The sequence below is a fragment of the Aythya ferina genome, assembly GCF_964211825.1.
Source record: "Aythya ferina genome assembly, chromosome: 20".
In the NCBI taxonomy this organism is placed as follows: Eukaryota; Metazoa; Chordata; class Aves; order Anseriformes; family Anatidae; genus Aythya; species Aythya ferina.
The window spans coordinates 6,765,799-6,782,698 of NC_140318.1; the positions used below are offsets into that span (position 1 = coordinate 6,765,799).

The following is a 16,900-nucleotide window of genomic DNA, read 5'->3' on the forward strand; positions in this document are numbered from 1 at the left end:
GTTGCTATAACACATGACTGAATTCAATATGTCAGAAAAATGATTAATTGCCCCTGAGATTTGGATCTTTAAAAATAACAAATTCAAAAGCCTGATGTTCTTTATTCTGATGCTGGTAGGATTTACATCATGGTTAATAAATAACAGTCTTCCTTCAGAAATTAGGTCATTAGATTATTCTATTTGCAAACATAAAAATGCAATCAGATGGAACTAGTAATGTCTAGGATACACAGACTAGACAACAGTGACATCTCCAATGCTTGGGGGGATTATTGCGAGGAAGTCTCGGTCTGACTTTCAAGCGTCTGCAACTTTCGATGCTACAGTGTTCAGGGCAATACGAAAAAATAAAAAAGGTCCTTCACAGAGTCTCAGAACCTGGCGAGTTGTATTTTAGGATATCCCAAAGCTTTGGGCATCCCCTCAGAATAGAAAACTCGTTGCCAGCCTAGGTGCTGTTTCACTGTGCCTGTCAGTAACACCAACCTGCTCAAGCCATCTCCGTCGTGCAGTTTTACGCCTGGCTGCCAAAGGGATCAGTCCACAGAGCGCTTGAGATCAGAGCAGCAAGAGGTTCTTCCATCCTGCCTGCCACGTGAGTTATCATTACTATAAATATGCTCTGATCTCACCTGTTCTCCACGCTTTTTGCTGCTGTCCCTTCAGCTGCGATCCACAATGATGCCCCAGGCAGAAAAAGCACTATGCTGAGCGCTCCGCCCTGCAGCCAGAGAGACCGGCCTCTCTCCGCTCCAAAGAAAATCTTATTTCCTGGACTTTAAAGCTTCAATTAGCACAGTAATCTGTGTTCCTGTGTGGGCAGACCTCCTAGCAGCTGAGGGCCCAGACTCCCCATGTGGCAGATGCCCTGGGACCATTTCCACCACCTGTGGGCACATGCCAGAAGGTGGCACGGAGCATCGATGGGACCTCTGCACATGAGAGCAGCACACAATGCTTCCCCAACACCACGCTGCTCTGGGTTTGCACCCAGCCAAAAGGCTTTGCCTGCACAGAGATCTCATGCACCAAAATGCCCAGAAATGGGGTATTTGCCAGGCTCATGCCACAAACGCTTTGATGGCACGCTTGCTTCAAGGACTCACCACTTGCTCCTGCCTGCGAGGCCCTGCTCATTCCAACTCATCAGCAGATCATCTCCTCCTTCTGCTCCTCGGCCAGCACGGCCATGCAGCACCTCCACAAAACCCACCCTCCCTCTGCCCTCCCCCAAAACAGACCCACCTTAATGTGATTACAAACCTGCCCACCCCAAAGCCCTTGCACTTCCCCAGCGCACCCAGGGGCACCTGGCCTCCCCCCAGCAGTGCTCCCCAGTGAGTCCACGGGTGGGATGCTCCTGCTGAGATGACCTGGCAAAGCTGGAGATGGGGATAAAGGGGCCATTTTCCTCTTCCTGAGCCATTTCTGACTATTTGTTCGCACGCCCGGAGCAGCCTTCCCACAGCCTGCACCCACAGGCAGCCTGGGAAGAGCCACTGTTGCCAGGAGGCGCACAGAAGAAGTAAAAGCTAATTATAAGTGATGGCTGGCTTGACAGCAAGGACTTTTAATACAAGCACCACACACAAGTGCCAACACACCGAGCTGAATCCCTTTCTCATCAGCCCTTTGTGCACCACCGACTGTCCAAGGGAGCTCATCCAAGCTCGTGCAGCCCCAGTCCAACAGAGCCTGACCTCGGGTCTGCCTCGCTCCACAGGATCGGTGGGGAGCAGATGCAAATAAAGTCAACTGAGATATCACCAGCTGATTAAAGCAGTATGTTCTGTCTCAGTTACATCTTTCAGAAATCCTGGCAGCGCAGGAAGACTCGATAGTTCCCCAGCGCTGGAGGATGCCTTGGCCATCTGGAAGAGACGAGGTGTTTTTTGCCAATAGCACACTTACTCCTGAGAGCAGCGGTGAGATTTGGCACACAAGCGCTATTGATTGAGTGGCTTTGTCATAATATAGATCCAGGCCCAGATGTGGGGGAAAAAAATAAAATAAAAGACTCCTGGGACCAGTGTGAGAGCTCGTCCCCTGCCAGGAGCATGGAGCATCCCAGGGGACAGAGGGCAGTGGCATTTGGGGCTCCCCATCACTGCTGCTCCAGGCACAGGGCTCTTTCTTATTTTCTCTTTAACACATCTCTCCTCTTCCCCGTGAGCAGGGGAAGGTTGGTAAATAGGCCCTGAGCTAGTACTGAAGCACAAGCCTGGCCTGTACAGGGTTGTTTTTTTAGAAACGCTCTCCACTGAGGCTTTTCTGTTCCCTCCAGTCTCTGCACCAGGACCCCAAGCTTTGGCCAAGCCTCTGCTCCTAACACTTTTTTGTTTTCTTAAATGGACTGAGAAGTTCTTTCATAAAGTTCACGTGGGGAAAACACATTTGTCCCAGGGTCTGGGCGGGTTTTCAGCTCAGCCCCTCGCTCACGCCAGCAGCAAGCCCATCTGATGACAATGCCCAGGCAAAGACACGCACAAAAACCCCTTTCTGTGAAGTTTTCTGCATGCACAGGGCTGCTAGGAATTAAAGCAGTTCTCTCACTGTCAGGAGTCAGCCACGAGACACTCCCTCTACTGACTGCAGAGAGCCTTCGCCAGCCTGGTGCAGACACAGTCTCGGGAGCACAAAGCATTCAGGACATTCCCCCCGTAACCTTTCAGGTCTGGACTCCTTAGCATGAATATAAGTATCTGGTTCTGTGAGTGCCCTGGAGTTTTCCCAGCCTTCTCTGTTGAAGGCAATGCTTAAAAACAGATGTAAGCACTTCTGCACCAGAGCAAGGTTTCAACTTTGGTTGTTCTACATTATAACTAATCAGATTTTTATTTTATTTTATTTTTTACAAGTCCTTCTGCTCAAGGACCTTAAAGCATCGCATAGTCTTAGACATGCGAGACATCCTCACACCATCAGGTGAGCATCATTTACTCACACCAAAGACTCTAGGGGGGAAAAAAACAAACAAACAACAAAAAAAAAAACACACAGCAGAAGTGAGAGAGAACTGGAATGAGAGCTCAGAACTCCCCTGAAGGTCTCCTCCAGACCCAGGGCTAGGTGTGCCTCCCTTTCCCAGGGTTTGGCCTTCGTGCAGAAGCAAAACAGCCCCACCCTGCTCAAACCCATCTCGACACTCAGGCTATCCCGGGCATCAAAACTTAAAACTGCTTCCTCTTCTTGGGTCCAGCTGAATGCAGAAGCACCCTCAAAACCCAAAACATCCATGTCCTGTGCTTATTCCAGCCCAACACACCAGCAGAAGACAACTTGGGAACTCCAGGAGCTGCCAGACACCACAGACACTGGTGCACTGCTGTGAAGGAGCTCAACAATTCAGAGATTTTAAAGTTTAAAGCACATATAGACAATCTATTTTCATCTTGGATGAGCACACTGACCTCCTTCCATTTTATTTACCCTGTGCACTGGACCTGGAAGAGGTATTATCCATAACACACAGACCTCTTCTGAGCCCTCCTCAGCACCTGACCACAGGTCCCACCCAGTGTCACTGCTCCTTCCTGCACCTCCCCATTTCCTTGAATGCTTTTGAAGAATAAGCTCTCACTGCTGGTAAAGGAAGGCACAGTAAAGCCTAGACAAACTAAACAACACTTGTTTTATGGGGCAACACATCCTGAGGCAACACACACAGGTTCCAAGGCTAACTCTGACCCTGCCACGTGGACCTTGGTGGACATCATCTCCATCTGACACGCTGGATTCCCACCAGGAGCAAGGAGATACACAAACACCTAGATGATGAACTATTTTCCATGAAATAAAATAAAGCTGGTAAAAATGAATTTTCCTTCCTGGCAGCCCAGTGACAGGCACCTCCCAGGATGCACAAAACATCAGCATGGGATGGGGACAGGTTTTCCAGCAGCCCACGTCAGGAGGGATGGGGCATGGAGGTGATGGAGAGAGTTCAGTGCCCCAGGGGAGCTGCAGCACAGTGCTCCAGAAGCTGACCTTGCAGCCAGCCCCACCAGGGGGGCTTTAACTCTCTGTGTAACAGCTACCAAAAGCATCGGGGGTGAGGGTTTGTTAATTTGGGGGTTTCCCCTCCTGTATGGAGGAGCATGGGACCACAGGAACCAGAAGCAGAGCTCACTGCAGAGGTGGAGCATGCCTGAAAACTGGCACGACGCTTCCCTGGGCTGAAAGATTTTGGTTTTCACATGCTCCGTTTTTCCAGCCCGAAAAGATGAAATTTTCCACAGAAGCAGATGCTTTTCTTGAAAGATTTCTTTGAGTAGAAATGCCAAATTCTCCATCAGGAAACTGTTCTGATGGAAGCATTTTCAACAAGCCCTGTTCGAGATCTATTTCAGGACTGGCCTTCGCTGGCCTAAGTCAATTCTTTTAACTCATCGCGGCTTGTTTTTCCTGCTGTTACGTACTTCTAAATTCAGAGTGTCTCGGTTTTAATTGCGCTCCTGCCACCATTTAAACAAGCCCTTGTTCTGAGTCAGGGCTGCTCAGCCCAGCATGACCCGGGGCTGGGGGCAGCCAGCCCCAGAAAGCCCCTTCCTCATGCAAAAATACTTTTTTCCAGCTCCCTCTCTGAAAATCCACCCATTTTAAACCAGCTCTAAGGCTCTTTTTGCTCACTCCACCCATTTCCAGACTGACACTTCCTCTGTCAGGAGGGTTTAAAACCATTGTCTGCTTCCACAGGGTCATTTCCCCTGGCACTGCCGGTGGTGAGCTGAGAATTGTGTCTTCAATCCCAATTCCAATCCCAATTGCTGCTGCAGTCATGCAGCACCCCTGGCCTCGGAGGAGGATGCAGGGGGTGGTGTTTGGTTTTGCATGGCCTCGAGCAGCCCAAGAAGCTCCACCACATCCCCATGAGTGGCTCCAGCATTTGGCCACCCTTCCCAGAGAGGGCTTTTACCAAATATCTGATTGCAACTCCCTTTGCTGCAGTGGGATCCAGGCCATGACCCCTTCTCACTGCTTTCTGCTCCCCATGCATGGACCAGAGCCATTGCGGCCGTTCTGCAAGGGGACGGGGTCACACAGCTGACCTCCAGCCTGTTGCTGCTCCAAGACACGCAGCAATGTAACACTGACAAGTTCTGCTAGGAAACGTGTCTCATGCCTTTGGTTTCAGCCATTTTACTGCTTTTGGTGTTGACAGATAGTAATTAACAGCACAGGGCACAGTACAGCCCGCTAACCCCGGGCTGACAGCAGCAGCCTCTGCGTTGATCCACTCGATGCTGAAGCAGCCGGAGCAAATGGAGCCAACACCAACAAACTGCTCCCATTGAGAAAGCCCCCTGGGATGGGCACTGCTGCACAGACACCCACAAAACACACCACCACTGGCAGGTCCTGCTCTGCACCTGGGAGGCGGTGGCTGCATTTTTAGGTTGGAGATGAGGAGACATTTCCTCCCAGAAAGAGCAGTCAGGCATTGGGACGGGGTGCCCAGGGAGGTGGTGGAGTCACCGTCCCTGGGGGCGTTCAAGGAAAGGTTGGACGTGGTGCTTAGGGACAGGGTTTAGTGGGTGACATTGGTAGTATGGTGATGCTTGGACCAGGTGATCTTGGAGGGCTTTTCCAGCCTTAATGATTCTTTGATTTTCCAGCATGTCATCCTTCCCCAGATCTACCAGCATCTCCTGGGCTTGATCAGAGCATTCGTGGCCTCGGGTTGCCCTCTTGTGGCGCAGCTCAAGTGAGATATTGCAGCAGCATCCAACGATATTCAACGTTTCCTGCAACCCCCCAGGAAGTGCAGATCTCTGCATCATGTGTTCAGACCTACTGACACGGATTTGTTCTTCTCTTACCTCCCTGCATGGCTTTGATGTAGCGTGCAAATCGGCAGCTGAGGTCTGCTGTGCTGAGCTGCACCCGCTCTGCAGCACGGAACAACATCCTTCCACTCAATGCTGGTTTTCATCAAAACAATTAAAAAAAAACATGCGTAAGGCAACTGGATTTCCAATAACAAATCAAGCCAAAAAGCTATTTAAAAGTTTGTTTTTAAGAAAATACCAAAACAGCCTATGCATTAGCCAGGAACTGAACCAAACAGTTATCCTTGTCCTTCCCCAAATAAGCCCTATGAAACACTAGGTCCTTTCAAACCAAAAATGAAAGTTGTACCACAAAGAAAGGTTGCTTGTTCTCACTTTTATTCTTTCCAATTACAAAGGTCCTTCACCTTTTATTGGGCTGACCCCTGTTAAAAACAAACAAAAAAAACTTTAAACTAGAAATATCATTTTCCTTGCTCAGCAGTACATACTGGTGGGAGCTTGATAATATCAGTAGCAGTCAGGACCCCCATGAGCTGTTATTCAGGCAGGTAGCTTGAGCCACAGCCCTTATAGAGGTGAGTTAAATATGTCCCTACAGGGCTGATGGGCACTGCCACATCTCACACTGCCAAAGCCAAGCTCCTCACCTCCTAGGCGATGCATCACTGCAGCAAGAGCGCTGGATCAAGTGCCTCCAGTTTATAGGTGCTTCCCTGGGATGCTTTCCCCCAGCACTGGGCCGGTCCACACAGCTACTTTCGTACACTGCAGCACAATCTCAAGAGCTACCACATGGGGTTGGACCAAAGACATCTTTAATTCAGTGTCAAGCATCTGCTGTGAGCTCCCACCAACCCAACCAAGAAACAAGAGGTTAAAAACCAAGCAAAACAAAGCCACAAAGCCTGCAAATTCAGTTGCAGTCATGATTTAGTATAAGTTATTTGACAAACAAACAAAGACTATGAGGGAAATGGCCAGGTAACTAATCCATTTCCCCTAGACTACACAGCCTCTAGGTTGGAGCAGGTTTCTCTTCATTTATCAAGCACCAGCTCAGCACAGAGCCCAAAGGACAGAGATGCAAGGACTGGGTTGTATGGGAGGTAAGACCAGATGATTTAAGAGCTGCCTCCAGCCCTGAAATCTGCTAATAGACTTGGCATTTCAGAGAAACAACGGTTCTAGTAAAATCAATGGCAACACACTTTGATGAAAAGCTCCCTCCTAAGAGCCAATCTGTCTTTTTACCAGCACATCAGAAGCACAGCGAGCACTTCAAAAAGCCATCAGTGCTCCGACTTTTCTTTAAGCTGGTCTCAAAGTGAGAAGCATATTTAAAAGCCTGAGATGCACAGGAGCCAGGAGTGCTCTGCTGCCATCTCCAGTGCACAGGGCAAAAAACACACACAGACGTCCAGTACGTGCCTCATCTGCTGGCACATGCCATGTGCGTTTTGCAAATTAGAGAAACCTGCTGGCATTTGCTACAGGAGGAGATCGGTGCCTTATGCTGATGTCCCTCAGCAGCATCTCTGTTACTGCTGGGGACTCTGCTCTCATCACTTCTTGCTTTCCAGCTTGGGCACCGCCCTCTCTGCTCACACAGGAGGAGAGGACACAGCGCTGATGTGCACGATGTTGTGGTGACAAACTGAATGGTGGCAGGCAGTTATCCATGGAGAAAGAGGACGTGCACCCAGCAGCTCCTCTCTCACACAGCACTGAACTCCCAGCAGGGGGACACAGGTGGCTTTTTTTCCCCTGATCTTCACCCATTAATCAACCAAACAAGACACCCCAATCAGTCAGGCACATGCTTAGGCCAGAGCTTCATGCTCCAGCTGGCCATCTCCTCCATCCTCCCCTCCCTCCAAGCAGACTGAGAGCCACAGGGATTTGAAATAAACCAAGGAAAAGCACAGCTCAGGCTACATCATGGGGGCACCCTGCATCCACCAGTGCTACAGCACATCTGAGGGGCCAGCGAGGACAAGGAATTGGGGAAAGGAAGCTTGGGAATGCCCCAAGTTTGTATCTTCACCACCAGCCCAGTATCTATTTAAGTTGGTGCCCAACAGCTTATTCCACTGCTAGGATTTTTAAAACTCCCTGAAATACAGGTCAGGGAGTGGTAAAAAAAAATAGAGAAGCCATTGCTACCTTGAGTGGCACCAGCCCCCTCCAGAGTGCCACTGAGCCTTGGAGCTAGGGAACAGGGATAGGCATTTCCATAAGGGAACAAGCCTCCTGAAACCCCATAGGAAAACCTCTAGCCCCCAGTCATTCCCCCATGCAGGGCTATGTCCTGTGCCACCAGGGTACATCACCCAGTCTCACCTTACCTGCCCACAGCCAAACACGCACCCATCCTCATGCCAGCAATCCTAAGGAACCAACAGAAGGAGCTGAGCACCTCCCTGGGACACACCTCACACCCCCAGTGCTCAGGAGCAAGTGCCAAAGCCCACCTCCAGCTTCCCCCAGCTGGTGGCAATTCATCCCACATCAGAGCACACAGCTTTGTGACTCGGGGCACCTGTGTCATTCCCAGCACCATCTGCTCTCCCTCCTGGCTCCTAAAACACCCTTTTTATTTTTCTCTCAGGTGTCACTGCACCTTCTGTTGCACAAACATGGCCACTTGCACCCCCTGCATGGACCTGCATGGAGCACAGCACTGCTGTCCCCGCAGGAACCGCTCAGCCATGCTGTGAACAACCCAGCAGCTCATTTGTGATTAGCTCTTTGCACATCTAACACTTCCTTTCTGGGCTATCAGAACAGCTTACAAGTGTAAAGGGCCCCAGGTGCTCCCCAGAGCTGCTGAGCAGCACAGCGTGGTGCAGGCACCAGCCCTGACCCCAAAAACAGCTGCTGGGGCTGAGCCCTGGATCTTGGCCGCACCGCGTGTACCCTGAGATGTGGGCACGCCGCCTGCAGCTCCTCGTAGCAGTGGTTACACGCCAGCTCCATGTGATAGCAAGCCACCCACAGACTAGACAACAGCAGTAACCCCTTTCCCCTCCTCCACTTTTTTTTTTTTTTTTTTTTAAACCAGATGTAAGCTTTACAGCCCATTCGAGCCACAAGTTAGGTGTTGAACAATATGACTGACCTGAAGATGTGGGCCACAGCAGTTTTCATATGTGCTAATGAGGGCAGCAGCACCCTGATCCTGATCTTCTGGGTGCCGCAGAGAGCTGCCTGTCTCTGCTGGGGAGCGGGTCACTGTTTCTTTGCAGCACTGTCCTCCTAAATAATAATCAATTCATAATTTTGCCAGAAGGACGTGCATCACAAGCAAGCCATCAGAAAAACAAACATCCTGCCGCTCCCTACGTGGCTGCTGGGGATGGTGAGGATACCCTCCACGTGGTAGGGGCAGGAGAAGGCCCCACCGCATGGCTGGGGTCCCTTCATCACCCGGCCCATGGCCCCACTGTGTCCTGTCAGCAGCCCTGCCATGAGTGGGACATGGGGCACGTCTCTGCTACGGCTGCCCCCCACCATCTCCTGCAGACAGAGAAGGCCGCAGGTCACCTCCCTTCACGGGGCAGGGATGGACCTTACCCTGGGTCCCTTCACCATGTCTACAGGGGTTGAGGAAGCTTCCCCAAGTGACCACAGCTCGTGCCATGCCTAGCAGAGAGCCACAGGGTTTCACCCAGCGCTGTTCTTCTGTAGCTCTCTCTGAAGGGAACCAGACAAGAGTTCACCAGAGGGGATCCTGAAGCAGGACCTCTTTGTACACATGCACAGAGGGAGCGTGGGACAGGAGGCACCACCGCTGCTTCCTCCCCTGTTAGAGACCAGGACCTCCAGCTGACACCAGCACAGCCCGACATACCTGCCAGCTACTCTTCTTCCAAGCTTTTTTTGTGTCTCTGTGGGCCAGGCTGATGCAAGAACCAACATGTGAAGCTCCCTGTCCCTACTTTCCCCTTTTCCTCCGATTTCTGGCCTCAGCCCACCTTGCCCACATCAAGCAGCCGGTGCCCTGAGCCTCGTGCGGGAAGTGCTGTTGGCCCAAATGAAGCGTAACGTGCCGGGCTGTCCCTAACAATGGGCTCCTCTGTTTGGCTTTCCCCCCGAGGGTTATTATAGCCGGCGTTTATCTTGGACCGGGGCCAAAACACGCATTAGTGCTCCTCATCCTGTGGGTTTCTGCACACAGCTCGGACGAGCGTAGGGGGTTTACAGCCACCGGACCAAGCTGGGGGAGAGGTTTTCAGGGGGTTGAAATCTTCTTCCTGCACGTGCATTGCTCTGTGAAATGGGGAAGGTGACGACTGGCCCCATCTGTGTGCTAGGGACAGGTTCAGGGTGCTGCCCTATAGGCCCAACAGTGCTATGGGGTTGTGCAGGAAGTCGTTTTGTTTTCTTATGTTGGGAGGATGATCCTGAATCCCCCTCATACATATTTTGGGACTTAATGAGAAAGGTTCCTGCTGTCCTGGGAGGATGGATGTGCCATGGCTGGAGAGATGCTTCCACACCTGGTACTGTAGACACGTCTCCATGCCAGGCACTGTGTGTGCCATTTCTCTTGCTTTCCACAGAGGCCCAGCACAACTCAGACAAAGCTGACACCCCAAAACCTTCTCCCTTTCCATCCCCAGCCCAAAGAAGCTGCTGCTGTTCCTACCAACCCCACCAGGGCAGCTCCTGCCCAAGGTCAGAAGACCTCGAATTGCTTTCTGCAGCCCAAAAAGAAGCACTATCAGCAGGGTGTTGGGCAAGCACGGCTTTCAGGAGGTACAGGCACAACACCAAGCTGTGCCACCACTGTGTCCCCTGTGTCAGCCGGTGCTTGCCACAGCTCCAGCACGTTCCTGGCTGAGTTCTGACTGTCGTACAGCCTGCATCTGCTCCCTCTGCTGGGCTGTAATTAGGAAACAATATTATTAAAACTCATTCCCATCTCCGCTTTCCTTTCATCTCCCCTCCTTCTTGTTGTTCATCTATTATCCTCCCTTCACAGCCTGTGGCCTTTGGACTGCATGCTGATGAGCCCTTGTTTAGTCTAATCGGCAGTGCTTGTTAATGGTGCTCTAAGTGCAGTTTGCAACCACCTGCTCTGCGTTTGCTTCCCCCAAGTCCTGGCCTCAGAGCCAGCTCGGCTTCTGTGCCCCAGCCCCTGTTTCTACAAAGTCACAGGGGTTATTGCTGCTTTCATACCAAGATGCATGTGAGCACCAGTCTCACTGCCCACATGGAAGCTGAGCTCTTCCAGCACTGAGAAGAGGGGCCTTGGGGGAAAAAGGTGGAGCAGAGGAACCAGAGGACCTTTGAGGAAGTGTTTTGAGGCTGGTGGAGATTGGCAAGGGACCCCTCTTGTGCCCCTCTGAAGGAGGACATCAGAGTTTGAACTACCAAAACTGCATGCTCCAGTGGGGTAATAACTCCTAATAGCAGCATGATTTGGGGCAAATCACTGCATGTAGGCTTTCCAGATGTAGTTTCATACCCATTAGTATATTCTTCACACCCTTACTTGTTTCCACAAGGTTTCTTTCAGGTCATCTTCTCCCCCTGCAGCCATCCATGTGCCACCCCTGGGTGCTGGGTGCTTGCTGTAATATTTCACACAGCAAAGATTTATCTTTGATTCATGCATTGTACAGTCAAATTTCAAGTCATAAGTGTGGGCCCAACACCCACAAACACAAGTCCCTCTGCTGAATTCATCGAGTGGGAAGAAACAGATGGGAGCTGATGACAAGTGGTGCTGCTGGAGGGGAAGGGAGAATCGGGTGGCTCAAGAGCAGAAGTGCCCTGGTGTAGTTACTGAACTAGAGAAATAGATTCTCCTCTCTGCAAGACAAAGGGTGACAGCAGGGCTGTAGGAGATGAGCACTATTTATACGTGGCACTCCAGAGCATGCCAAGATGTCATTGCAACCCAGGTTCAAAGACGCAGCAGCTCTGCACACACTCTGCAGCACAGCAGCGATGCCCTGAGCTCCTGCAAGGGGCTGGGCATGGGAAGTGGCTCAGAGCTGCTGGAGGAGCAGCTGGAAGCCATCCACCACCCTGCACAAGAAGCACAGTTCCCCTGCAGTCAAAGACCAGGTGTTTGGGTGGTTAAACCTGGCTCCTTTTCATGGACTGAGCAGCGCTCCCTCTGCAGCAGATGACTTAGGTTGGGTTTTGAAGGCCTCTCTCATTTTGGTGTCTGTGCTTACTGCAAGTAGATGGAAAGATCTAGAAGCTGAGGTCGAAAGGAAAAGTTAGTAGTTATTTACAAAAACAACAAAAGCATATTGAAGACCTCTATACAATTTCCCTACCTAATTTTCTCCTTTTGTTTGGCTTCAGCTGGATGAGAACCTCTGTCTCTAACCACTGTGAGCCATCAGCTCCCAGTGACAGGGCGCTTGGAGACGGTTTGCTGGGAGCTGCAGAAAGCAATTTGCCAAGCACAATGCTGTCTTTGAACCTAGTAACTTGCAGACAATAGTACTCTTTTACATGCTAATAGATAGCATTGTTCTTCAAATGTCTGACATTTATAGCAATATAATATCTCTGTCGAAAAGCATGCCAGTAATGGGCACAACTTCCCAACGTGAGTGCTGAGGAAGCAGAAGGATGGAGCGGGAATTAATATAGGAGATTTGTTACTGAATTTCACTTTAGGTTTCCTCCAATCGCTGCCGTTTCCTTCCTGTATTTCAAAACTGATGACTGCTCTGAAAGGTAAGTCACAAAAAACTCAGGGTAAATATAGCTGCAAACGGAGATGGGCTGTAAATCAGCAGCATCCACCTGGAGGCTTTGTTGGCTGGTTTCCAAACGAAAAATCAGGGACAGGCCTAAGCAGCCCTGCTCATTGTCAAAGAGAGACAGCAGGATGGAATAACCACCTGGAGAAGACGTTTGCTTGAACTGGATGAATTATTAATAAACTTATTGATATTTATTATTGTTCTTAAGCAGTCTGTCTCACTCCACATTTTAAAATGGATTTTGGTCCTTCCTTATTATGTCTAGTAATGTCCAGATGTGAAATGAGGAGACGTTTCCCATGGGGATGGTACCTAAATCGTGGTGTGACTGGCTCTGTGCTCTCCTGCTGGCTGCATTCCCTGTCCCAGCCATAAGGACCCACCTCCACGTCACCAATTGCCTCTTTGTACCTCAGAGGGAATTGCTGGCCATTCTGCAAGTGAGCCTGTGGGTTTGTTAAACTGTCTGGTTGTTGCCTGCCTGTGGTGAGAGGTCTCAGACCTGATCCCAAATCTACATTCCCCTCAGGCAGCCTGTGCTGTTCCTGCTTGCTATGGCCATGCAGCTGCAGTAGAGTAGATTCTCACATATGTGCATCAAAACCTTCATAATATTGTTTGTATTACAATAAACAATCCCTTAACCAAGGGCTGCAGGACTGCATTGTTCTCTCCTAATGTCCTCGGCTTCCTAAACCCACAGAGTCTCTACCCTGAAGCAGTCTCAGCCGAGCTGATAGATGCCCAGAGGTGGAGCAGTGAGTGGGGCAGGAGGTGGGGATTGGAAACCTGCCTCTCTGCCTCCCTGCCTGCCAGAGGAATACCTCTTGTTTGCACGGGGTAAGCATCTTACAGGTGGGAGGTCAGCCCAGGATGTCACTGGAAAACCTACGAGGAAAAGACATGCAGCAGTTCAAAAGGGACAGATGAGGTGAAGTGCATGTGGATGAGGAGGCAGAGGGCAGAGCTGGCACTTGACCCCAAAACCCGAGGGACTTCTTCTGGGTCTCGGGTCCATGCATCCAAACAGCCTCACTACTGCATTCCCAAAGGAGAGGAGGACCTGGGAAACAGCAAGCCTTACATTCCTGGTGCTAGTTCTTGGCTGAGACAGGAGCAAAAATGTTGCCGTGATGTCTACTGAATAAATATGTGCTACTGTTGCTCGCATTTGTCTTTACAGTTTGGAGGAGATGCAGATGGCCCTTTAAATACTTGCAAGGCCTGCAACTTTTCCAGAACGTTTTTTTTTTTCCCCCTTTTTTTTCCAAGCTACTTGGCTCCCTACAGTAATTAATATTATCTAATGGGGGGAGAAGCAAAGCAAAGCCTTCATATTTGAGATTATTCACACAAACAAAAATGTAAACAGCTGTCTGAGAGACAGGAAAGAAATGGGCTCTGGGACAGGGCCTGGGGGGACCGCGCTGCCCGCAGCTGCAGCAGAAGCTGGTGCTGGGTGCTTGGTGTGGGCCTCAGGGCGGTGATCCTACATAGCCACAGCCTCCTCAGGGAGTGAGGCCACCACATCTGTGGGGTTTTGTTCCCTGGAGTGCCTCAGATCCCATAAATACAGGTCCTCTCCCACGCTGCCGTGCCGAGGGCCAGCGCCACACTGAGTCAGGCTGGAAGTCCTCAAGAACTCAGGGGAGCACAAGGAGAAAACTCTCCCCCACAAACTACAGACATTTGGCTTTGGATCTGTTCCTGGATAAGGGAGAGTGGGATTGTAAGGCTGGGTGATTTCAGGACAGGTTGGAAGGATGTCTCTGGGGGCGATCATCAGTCCCCATGCAGGGCAGGTGGCCCTGGTCGGGCAGCCCCAGCCAAGGCCCCAGCACAAGCGTCCCTGGCTGCAGAGCAGCTCTGTAATGAACTGGGCTGCAAGCTGATGCCCTGCACCGTATTTTTGAAGCATTAATGAAGCATTTCCCTTCATGTTCCCATGTCTGTCACCCTCTGGGAACAGTAGCCCGCTCCTGCATGTCTGTATTATTCATGCTGCCTTTGCTTAAATTTTGAAGTGGTGCTTTTCCTCCCATAACACTCTTAAAAAAGCAATCTCTTTTTTCAAGAGGTTTAACAACAAAAGCTTATCCCTCTGGGGCTGAGAAAAAAAAATCCATGGAGACATTTGGCTGGTGCTGGCATCTGCGGGGCTCTTTACACAGAGAGGGGCCTGAGGGGGAGCAGCAGGGATGGTGGAGGAGGAGAAGGCACCTGCAGGAGGCTGCTCCCAGAGAGCCCACAGCAAGGACAATATCCCAGACAGTGCTGCAAGCACTGACTGCTGACTGGGGAGGTTGGGTTTGCTCAAAAATCGGTGGGTAGGCTGTGGCTCTGGGGGAATTAATGGGTATATACACTGCAAGAGGTCTGCAGGAGCCTGTGGTAGCAGCCGGGGATTTCTCTTTGGCTGTGTGGTTTTGAGCATCCCACCAGGGACCCTCAGATTCCAGGGAAAAACAGAGCCCTTCATCTGTGTTAAGCAGAAAGACAAAGCCCTGGTTTTACAAGGAGGAATGCCCACTTCCTTTCTTTCCATGAGGTTGTCCAGTCCCTCAACCATTTGAGCACAATAACCAAACAACCTGCAATATGGCATACGCTTGTGGGGGCCGTGACAGGTCTCCTGTAGAAGTCGGGGCCCTTGCTCTTGCACTGGACACTGCCAAAAGGTGTGGGGAAGGGCTAGAGCAGGAAGAGGGGCTGCACCCCTCAGCAAAAACCGAGCAGCAGCAAGTTACCAGATACCAGATACCAGATACCATCTTGTATTCACAGCTCTCATGGCCAAAGTGGGTCACCAGGCACAAGTTCTGGCTCTCTGCTCCCCTTTCTCTGTATCAGGGCTGGCTGCCAGGCTGGCTTTAAAATCATGTGTCTGTATTTATTCATGGAGTATTGTCTCTGCCTTGCTGAGATGGAATCCCTTTCACAATTTTCCTTGCAAGTCCTGATGGTGGTTAAATAGTGAGAGTGGACAAATCTTGGGAATACCAGCTATGTACTTTCTACTGCATAAATGTGAAGGTGTCTTTCGAATCCAGTCACCTTCTTTATGTGAAGAGCTGGTGATGGCCCTTGTGCTTCCACCATCCAAGACTTCTGTGCCTCATAAGCCCTGAAGAACAAAATAATTCACATGATCTGTGTGGATTCTGGTAACAGAGGTGTATGTCATAATGTCTTGCTCTTCTCAGGATGGAGTCTTGGTAGCAGAGGCAGAGGGTTTTAAAGCAACGCTCCACTGTCTGTGCTTGCAGAACTTCCCTGAGCTGCTTGGACAGACAGTGTGGGTGACTGAGACCTGGCAGAGGAATTTTGTTCCAGCTGGGAGAGAAACTGGAAAGTTTTGAAGTTCTCTGTGAGAGACTGGAAAAAATATTTAGTTCTTGGTCAAAATGATTTTAATAATTAGAAACATTTTTTTGTTTTCATGTTGATTTGTTTTATATTCTAAAATTAGATTTAAAAAAATGTTTCAGAATGGAACAACTCAAGGAAACTTGTTCAAAAAGTTTGGGAAGAGGATGTTGTGACTCGGTAGGAGCAATGTGTTTCTCCTTCTGTCCCTGACATGACATTTCTGTCAAGTGGACGTAGTCTTTTGATGTAGAAATGGACGCTGTCTTTTGATGTTTTCATTTTGACATGCTAGCATTGGCCGACAGAATAAAGACTCTGTTTCCTCACTTTTCCAAGCACCTGCACCTATTTAAATGAGAGCTGCACTCCTGCTATTTGCAGGCAGTATAGGCGAGATGCCGTGGGCACCATCACCATGGATATTCCTTGCATAGGCACGACCGTGCCGACAGAGAAGCCGTACACTGCAGGGAACACACTTTATATAACTTCAAGGCTCAGGAAATATTTCCCAAGTTTATGTTAGACACCGAGCAAAGCTGTTGGCTGCACAGAAATGTCTGTGTTGCCCACGTTACCTGCAGGCTGCAGGGCACCACAGTGCATGGACGATGTGCAGTTGATGCCCAGGGGCTCTCATGTCTCTGCTCTCTGCCTCCATCACTGTGATCCAGCCCCCCATGGCCATCCTCCCCATTTGCTCATACTTATGGTGTGAGTAATCTGCAGTGGGGCATGGAGCCTGCAAGCTGACCACAACAGGGTCAGGACTTGCTGCTGCTTCCACAGCTCCGGCTTGATTGCTCCCTGTTGGGTTCAGACCCAAAGGGAGCCAGGATCTGGCCTGTTGTTTTCTGAAGCACAGCAGCGTTCTGCTGATACTGCACCAGCAAATGGACTTGAAAGGAGAAAGGAGCAGATTAACCCTCTTCTAGCACAGCCATCTAGAAGAGGGGCATCGTGAGGCTTTCTCCTGCAAGCAATGTCTATGCCAGCAGGCTAAGG

The 16,900-nt window shown here is 50.3% G+C and overlaps 1 protein-coding gene across 6 annotated transcripts in view; it reads right to left on the reverse strand.

Moving 5' to 3' along the window:
* Positions 1-8,985, reverse strand: part of COL27A1 (collagen type XXVII alpha 1 chain) — a 197,486-nt gene extending 188,501 nt beyond the window's left edge. For 2 of the 6 annotated variants that reach the window (XM_084494231.1, XM_084494230.1), the window contains exon 1: positions 8,141-8,311. The gene's annotated coding sequence lies outside the window, so the exon portion shown is untranslated. Of the gene's footprint in view, positions 1-5,822; positions 5,925-8,140; positions 8,318-8,913 lie in introns of those variants that run through there. The other 4 variants (XM_084494233.1, XM_084494229.1, XM_084494237.1 and 1 more) reach the window with 4 other exon arrangements.
* Positions 8,986-16,900: the final 7,915 nt, after the last annotated feature.